Source organism: Felis catus, chromosome A1, assembly GCF_018350175.1.
Source record: "Felis catus isolate Fca126 chromosome A1, F.catus_Fca126_mat1.0, whole genome shotgun sequence".
Lineage (NCBI taxonomy): Eukaryota > Metazoa > Chordata > Mammalia > Carnivora > Felidae > Felis > Felis catus.
The window spans coordinates 9,368,059-9,375,993 of NC_058368.1; the positions used below are offsets into that span (position 1 = coordinate 9,368,059).

A 7,935-nucleotide genomic window follows, 5' to 3' on the forward strand; every position below is an offset into this window, starting at 1 on the left:
GGACGGATGGCCCTGGAAGAGTGAGAAAGAGAGAGAGAGCCGGAACGTAAGCGACCTTGAAGGCCACACTCAAGCGCTTGGTTTTCACTCGGTGGGTGATGGTGAGGTTTTGGAGAAAGGGAATGAGCGAAGCTTTAGGAAAGTAGCTCCATTGATGGTGTGAAAATAGAATAATTAAAGAGGAAGAAACTTCAGGGCATGCTACATTTGGTCCACAAGGTAAAAAGGAATCTTGCCCTATCAATCAATCCAAGTCAGGAAGAGAGTTCCAGCATGGAAAACTCCTTACTTAGATTTCGAATGCTGTATCACCGTTTGGGCCTTTTCCTAGTCCGGGAAGCAGGGTACTTGCTGGAATTTTCCAAGAATGTTCCTTTCATAAATGCTCATGTGTTAGTATTGAAAGCAGAGGTCTGACTTGGAGGCCCAGAGCTTGTGAAATGCCTCTGCATGGTGTGCCTTCTCCTCTGGTTTCTAGCTTTATATTCATGGATTCCAGGAGCAGCTCTGGTATTATGAAAAAGCCATGATCAGCTGAAGTTGCCTGTGGCAGAGAGAAAGAAGACTAAGTTTCTGGGGGTGATGTGTGTGTGTGTCGGGGGGGGTGGTGTCTGTACCATGCTGGTCAGGTACAAATATACCTCCATCATCTCCATGAGCAATGGTTTTTGTCTCATTGGTTTTCATGCCCACGGAGTCCTGTCTGCAAGGCTATCGGAACCCATTTCACTTCTTTTGATTAATTTATTTTTATTATTATTTTTTAAGCCGTCTCTATACCCACCACGGGGCGTGAACTTACAACCCTGAGGTTGAAAGTCCAGTGCTCTGCGGACTGAGCCAGCCAGGCGCCCCCCTATTATTATTATTATTATTATTATTATTATTATATTTTAAAACTTTGTTGGTATTCCACTTCCTTGGTCATTAGGCACAAAGACCTCTCCGCGGTGGTTAGTTGAATATGATATGACCGCACGCACTCTGGGCACTAGCTTTGGGGTGGCTGGTATTGACGAGAGGAAGTTTCTTCTCTCATCTCAGGGGATGTCTCCTCCCTCCAGCAGTCAGGTGTGCCAGGACTGGGATGGACACAACCCTCTCCGCCTGCGTCCCACCAGTTCACCTCTTCATGGATTTATTCACCAAGTACTTACTGAGCCTTCACCGTATCAGGCACCACAGCAGGTACTCAGAGAGAGTGGGAGACAACCAGGCATGCTCCCTGCCTGCGAAGAAGTTCACTTTTAACCAATAACTCAGGCGTGGCTAGTGCGTACCGGGCGGGGGGGAGGACAGAAGCCACGGTAGGGTGGGGACACGGCTCAGGGGAGGGACAGGGGTTTGCTACGTGAAGTGAGGATGGCGAAGGAAGGTCAGTTCTGGGCAGACGAGAGCAAAGGCAAGGGTCTGCAGGAGACAGAAAGGGGGTGGTGAGGACCTGAAAGATATTGGGGGGATGGGGGGCAGGGCAAGCAGGGACCGCAGAGGCGGTGGACAGGCAGGCAGGTCCGTCACCGCTGTTCATATTAGTGACTGCGTAACTCAACTCAGATCACGTTCCTTAGCCTCCCCAGCTTTCATTCCCTCTCTGTATGATGAGATTAGGGGCAACAGACCCAGGCAGACCACCGAGGGAACGCTGACATAAGCGGAATGCTTGGTAACCAATAAATAATATGAATAACAGACAAGGTAGCGCATGGAGTTTGGTAAGTCCGAGTCCTATAAGCTACATAGCGAAAGATGTATATAAACTGCATGGGCTCAGTTTCCCATGAATATCCCTCTGTCTCCCATCCGATTCCGTTCTTCGAGGGTGGAGGTCAACGGCCCATTCTTCATCGTTTCCCTCCCCGAAACTTCCCCCGGGCTTGGCAAATGGTGGCTGCCCAGTCAATGTTTGTTGAGTGAACTTTGCTAAATTTTCACTCAGTCAGCCCAGGATGGGTGGGGCAATTCCCGCCGGCATAGGGTCACCAGGGACGTTTTGGGACTCACAGGATGGGAAAGGATGCTGAGAGGTTACCTCATCTATCTCTGCCTCCAGGCAAGCTCAGCAAAGCCCGACAAGAAAGATGAGCCTTGTTCTGCTTGCTAAGGAAGGAGAGGGAGTCTAAGGTGAATCCTTAACACTCCTCGTCAGGAAATCCTCCTTACAATTCATCTTAAAGCCCATGTATTGGTCATTACCGTGATAGCAGCACTTTAGCTGCTGGTTTTTATTATTATGGGATTAACTGAGATTGCTGTGCATGTCCCTAGAGGCTTTTTAAAGCAACTGTTTTAAAAATTGAAAGCACCGTCAGAGAGCAGAGCTAATAAAATGTGCTTGGTGGGTGTATCCTCTTTAGCAAAGTTGCATACCTCCAGCCCCCAGGACTGGTAAAAATTAAAGATTTTCCCATGCTTCAGCACGGGAAGAAAGACCAGCTTTGATTTTATCTTCCACAATTATTTGGAATCACCGTGTCACCGTGAAAAGGGGGGGATGGGGAAGGAAGAATGTCTAGCCCTCCCCTCTGCCCCATTTTCTTTTACGTGGCTAATGGAACCATTTCTTATAAAATGGCTTTTCATCAACACTAACTCCCAAGCTATGGATCTTTACTGAAATGTGTGAGCGTTGGTGGGCCGGATTCATTTAGAGAATCTTTACATCATTAATTTAAATGATTGCCAAGCTAAATACATCGGACACATAACACAGAGGGTGTGGACCACCCAGTGGGAAAGTCGAAAGGGTGGTCTGGCCCCGGTCTCCGAATGTGGCAGGAAATATTCCAATCCCCACCCCCATTTCCAGCCACCACCCACCACTGACCCCCTATTCCTAGACCCCCAAGACCCTCCCTGCCAAACAAGCTCACTCTCTGCCCCAGAAGATTCTAAATGGACCTGCCTGTCAGGTAGAATGCACCTGACCACTTAAAACCCGGGTCTTCACCTTGTCTAATCCCATAAAACAGTCATGATATTCATGGATGTTGGCCACCTATCGGTCTAGACAGAATAGTGTGAAGAATGTTGACTTTGGTATTGGAAGGTCCAGGATTTGAATTCCACTCAGTTAACTTACTAGCTCTGTGACTCTAAGTTACCTACCACTTGAGCCTCGGTTTCCTCATCTGTAAAATGGAGATAAAATAATGACTTCACAGGGTTGTTGACCTGACTAGATGAGCCCATGTATATAAAGCCCTGAGCACGAGGGGCACCTGGGTGGCTCATTTGGTTAAGCGACTCACTCGCGATTTCAGCTCAGGTCACGATCTCACAGTTGGTGAGTTTGAACCCCCCCCCTCCTTTTGGGATCTGTGTTGACCATGCAGAGCCTGCTGGGATTCTCTCTCTCTCTCTCTCTCTCTTTCCCACATCTCTCTCTTTTTTTCTCTCTGTCCCTCCCCCATGCTCTCTCTCTCTCTCTCAAAATAAATAAATAAACCTAAAAAAATAAACAAATAAAGCACGGAGCGTGATACCTGGGCATGGTAGGTGCCCCCAAAACACCTACCCTTATTTAACTTACCCCAAATGTACATTTGCACGCCGACACCACGGGCAATGGAATGAACCCCAAAGGGTGTGGCGTGGGGCACCCGGGTGGCTCAGTCAGTTAAGCGGCCGACTCTTCTCATGGTTTGTGGGATCGAGCCCTGCGTTGGGCTCCGCACGGTCAGTGCTTGAGATTCTCTGTCCCTCTCTCTCTGCCCCTCCCCTGCTCCCACGCATGCACTTTCTCTCTCTCAAAATAAACTTAATAAAAAAAAAAAAAGACAACGCAAAAGGATGTGAGGTGATGTTTTCCCGTTCGAGGGGGCCACGCTGGGGAAACGAAGAAAGAGGTGCCCTCTTAGCACCTCTAAAACCCCTGCCCGTCGATTGCCACAGGCTCCTCTCTTAGACAACACACACCGATGCCCATCCCTCCTTAGGAGCATTCCTTCGCTTTCCCCTCCCTGGCATTCTGTGCCCCAAATGGGTTTCTGGGGCAGGTGAGGGCCGATTCCATTGCCGCTGTGTTTTTTCGGCCTCAGCGTGCTTCTTTCCTACCCTCCTGCTCTGCTCGCTCCTTCCTCCCCCCAGACGTTGGCTCAGTGGGCCGGGGTGACAGCCGCAACTTAATTGGCTGGGGACACAGAGACATAGACCAGTCCCCCTCCTCAAAGATCTCCAATCATGCTCGGGTTGGTAAGAGTTCAAAGCCTGTAATGGCTTCCCATCTCATTCCGAGTTTAAATTGTTTGGGGTCCTCCTCTGCCAGCCCTCCTTATTTTGGGGACCTCTGCTCCTCCTACGCTGTCCTACCCTGCTCCCCTGAGCTCACAGAGAGCCACGAAGGCTTCCTTGCTTCCCCTAGAGCATGCCAGCACACCCTCTGCCTCAGGGACTTTGCATTAGCTGTTCCGCCTTCCCCTACAAGTCCACATGACTTGCTCCTTCTTCTCCTTGGGAGTCTCTTCAAACACCACCCTCTTGGCTAGCCACGTTATTTCAAGTTGCAATTCACTACCCCCTCTCTTGCTTTGTTTCTCTCCGTAGCATATCATCCCACTTCGCCCTCAGGCCATCCGCTCAAAGTTAATATCCCAACGGTAGGATCCCCCTGGTTTTTTAATACTTAAACATCAAAGAATATATGCACATCTCTCAAAGCAATATTTTCATCAGCTGCCGTTTATATGGGAGAAATGCATACGTCTGTCCCACCGGCTTAATGTGACATCTTCAATAAAATGATTTACGGCAGAAGCTTGAGTTACAGTCCACACACGGTAGGTAAAACGCCAGAAGCATGTGTACATGTTTTGAAAGGTATTCCAAGTGACAGCAGAAGGCTGTATATCTTGACATTTCCCCACCCCTCCGGCCTCAGAATTCTTCCCTCGGTGACTAGCAACGCATCTCAGGAAATTGCCTCGTGTTTTGACTCTAAAAATAAAATTTTACTGCGAATTTCATCTTCATTTTTACCTAAAAATTATTAATTGACGGTATTTGCCGTGTTTATTTCCTATCACCCATCTTCAAGGTAATGCTTATGACATGGCAGGAAACCGTACAAGTTCAAGCACACAGGGTGACTGCTAACAACCTGACTAACTGATTGGAGATCAAGGAGCAATGGTCTAAGCGTTCATAATCATGTACTCTGTAGGTGTTAACTGTGTTTGGGTTACACGGCAGGAAATGAACTGGAGGTTTTGGGGGGCTTGTAACAGATCATGACTTTCCCCATGAAACAGAGGGCACGGTCCTTAGTTCTTTTGCTTGCTGTCTATCTGCCCCTCACTAAAATGCAAGCTCCATGTGAGCTTGGCCTTCGGTCCGTCTTGTGCCCCGCTGCCTCCTGGCACATAGTAGGAGCTCAGTAAGTACTTGGAGGAAATATTCTCTGGCCTCTTTGGGCTCTTGAAAAAAAAATTTTTTATTACCTTTTTTATTTTTGAGAGGCAGAGAGAAACAGAGTGTGAGTGGGGGAGGGGCAGGGAGAGAGGGAGACACAGAATCCGTAGCAGGCTCCAGGCTGGGCGTGGAGCCCGGCGTGGGGCTCGAACCCTCGAACCGTGCGATCACGACCTGAGCCGAAGTCGGATGCTTAACCGACTGAGCCACCCAGGCGCCCCTGGGCTCTTCGGACCTGCTCGCCTCTGGGCACACATCTCCCACAGGGGCCTACATTGTGGGGAGGGGGTTCTCCCTCGGGCAAGATTGCAAAATCTACGCAGCTCTGTATGGCCTGTGGAAGATTCCTAAGGACCATAGAATATACCTTATCCAAGTAGTGTCATTGCAAAGCTCCGGATGTCTATGTCAACTAGAGAAAGAAGGCTGCTACGTTCACTGAGCACCAACCATGTGAAGAAATGATAACCACTCTCTGTATGCACCATGTGGCAGCCTGCTTCTCAAACGGCTTCCGACGATCTCTGCCTTCTGGTATCCACACCTTGCACAAGCCCCTCCTTTTAGGGGTGGGGTGGATCTTGGGTCGAGGTTTTTAACAAATAGAATGCGGCGGAAGTGATGGGATGCCATTTCCAAGACTAGGTGGTAAACAACGGTGACTTCCTTGTTTCTGGCTCTGCTTCTGGTCCCTGACTTGGCCTGACGAGGCAAGCATCGGTGTCGCGGGCTGCCCCCCCGGAGAGGCCCACAGAGCCAGGAACTGAGGGAGAGCCGAGTCAGCAGGGCTTGAGGACCCGAGGCCACAGTCCAACAGCCCGTGAGAAACTGAAGTCTGCCAACGGCCACGTGAGTGAGCTTGGAGGCAAATCTTTCCTCCGTTGAGCCTTGAGATGACTGCAGCCTGGCCGACATCCGGATTGTTGTCTTACGAGACTCTCAGGGGACCCAGGTAGGCTGTGTCCTCGGATCCACAGACACTGCGAGGTAACACCTGCTGCTGTTTTAAGTTCCTAAGTTTGGGGGTAACTTGTTACACGGCAGTAGGTGGCAAATACCTGTGATCTCACTTCATCTTCGCAAGGGCTCATTTTATAGGCGAGGACACTGAGGCTCAGAGGCAGAAAGCCAACCGCTAAAGGCCACACTGCTCCTGGACCCAAGATGCAAACCAAAAATTATCTGGGTCTGACATTCCTGGTCTTTCCCACAATCTTGTGATTCCTCCAGAGGTTCCACCAGGGAGATGGAAATAAACCCCAGCCCAGGAAGGAGTCTGTTCTTGGGAGCATCTGAGCTGTCCTACCACTCATTTTCACAGATGCCCAGTTGTCGGTCTCTCTGCAATATGCAACATAGAAACCACATGGGCGTCTTCAGAGAGGATCTTTCAAATGCTAGCTTCAGCCACCTCAACCGGGCTGCAAAACTTCAGGGGATCACATCTATTTTTATTTTCGGGATGCCATCTGCCTCCCTTCTAGCTTAGACATTTGACCGGAGCCGGAAAATAACACATAGATGTTTCGGGATTGGTGTTCGGTTTCTCTCTCCCACATCGGTAATCTTTTATGTTCTCAGAGGTCCGCTACCCAGGATAAAGGATGACTGAAAGATCAGCGTATCACTAACTATCAACATCTAAAGGGTGAGCTGAGTGAAGCACGCGTAAACGCGAGGCATGCGAGCCCCTCGGAAAACATGCCTGAGGTCTGATCAGACAGACATAAAGTGAAGTGAGCCACTCGGGCCCCCTTGGTGTTCACCTCTAGCTGAGGTCCCTTTCGCCTCCCTCACTTCTCAGGGGTGTATATTCCCCAGGACGTCACTAAGGCAGACCCCCTCCCTTCCAAGCAGTGCAGCGAATTCAGCATCGCCTAGTCAGAGGGCAAGCCTGGCCAGCGTTGGTCTATGTCTTCAGGAATGACTCAGTAGTTGGGTAGCTTCCTTCTGTGCCAAACAGTGGCCCTCCCTGCAGGCTGGTTCCTCATCCGGGAATAAAATCCTGAACCAGATCGCTGCTGTTGTTTCTTAAGGAAAAATCTACATGAGCACATGGCTGATTAGTCAACAACAATCGTAACGTAGACTCAAAAAGGGTTTCGCCTCTTAAGGGTAGAAGCAGGGGCTGGAATCACCCACAAAATACTTCCTGCCTACGTGTTGCTTGGGTGCACGGTCCCTCCTATTCCACTTTCACTCCTGTACATTTTTTCTAGGTTGTAGAGAAGGGAGAGCAATGCTTTTTCCCCTGACTCACCTTCAGGGCCATGAACTCTTTCTGGAAAGATCCCCAGCAAAGCACAGATATGTTAGTGCCGACCAACATTACCTAGTTGGTTTTAGCTGTGGCTGAATAAATATGGTGAATCAATATATACTCAGGAAGCATGAGGTCATATAAGGTAGGGATTAGGGTGGCACATAAATAAAAATTAAAATTAATCTAACAAGGCTAACGTGCTCTTTTACTCAAGAACAAACTTTTCATTGCATTAGGTGATAATCAGGTTGAAATTCAATGTATAA

The 7,935-nt window shown here is 49.2% G+C and overlaps 1 long non-coding RNA gene across 1 annotated transcript; it reads left to right on the top strand.

The window, feature by feature from the left end:
• Window positions 1-1,063: 1,063 nt before the first annotated feature.
• Window positions 1,064-1,691, top strand: LOC123382703. The gene is made up of 2 exons (XR_006591609.1): window positions 1,064-1,188; window positions 1,609-1,691. It is a non-coding gene; the product is annotated as an uncharacterized LOC123382703 (long non-coding RNA).
• Window positions 1,692-7,935: the final 6,244 nt, after the last annotated feature.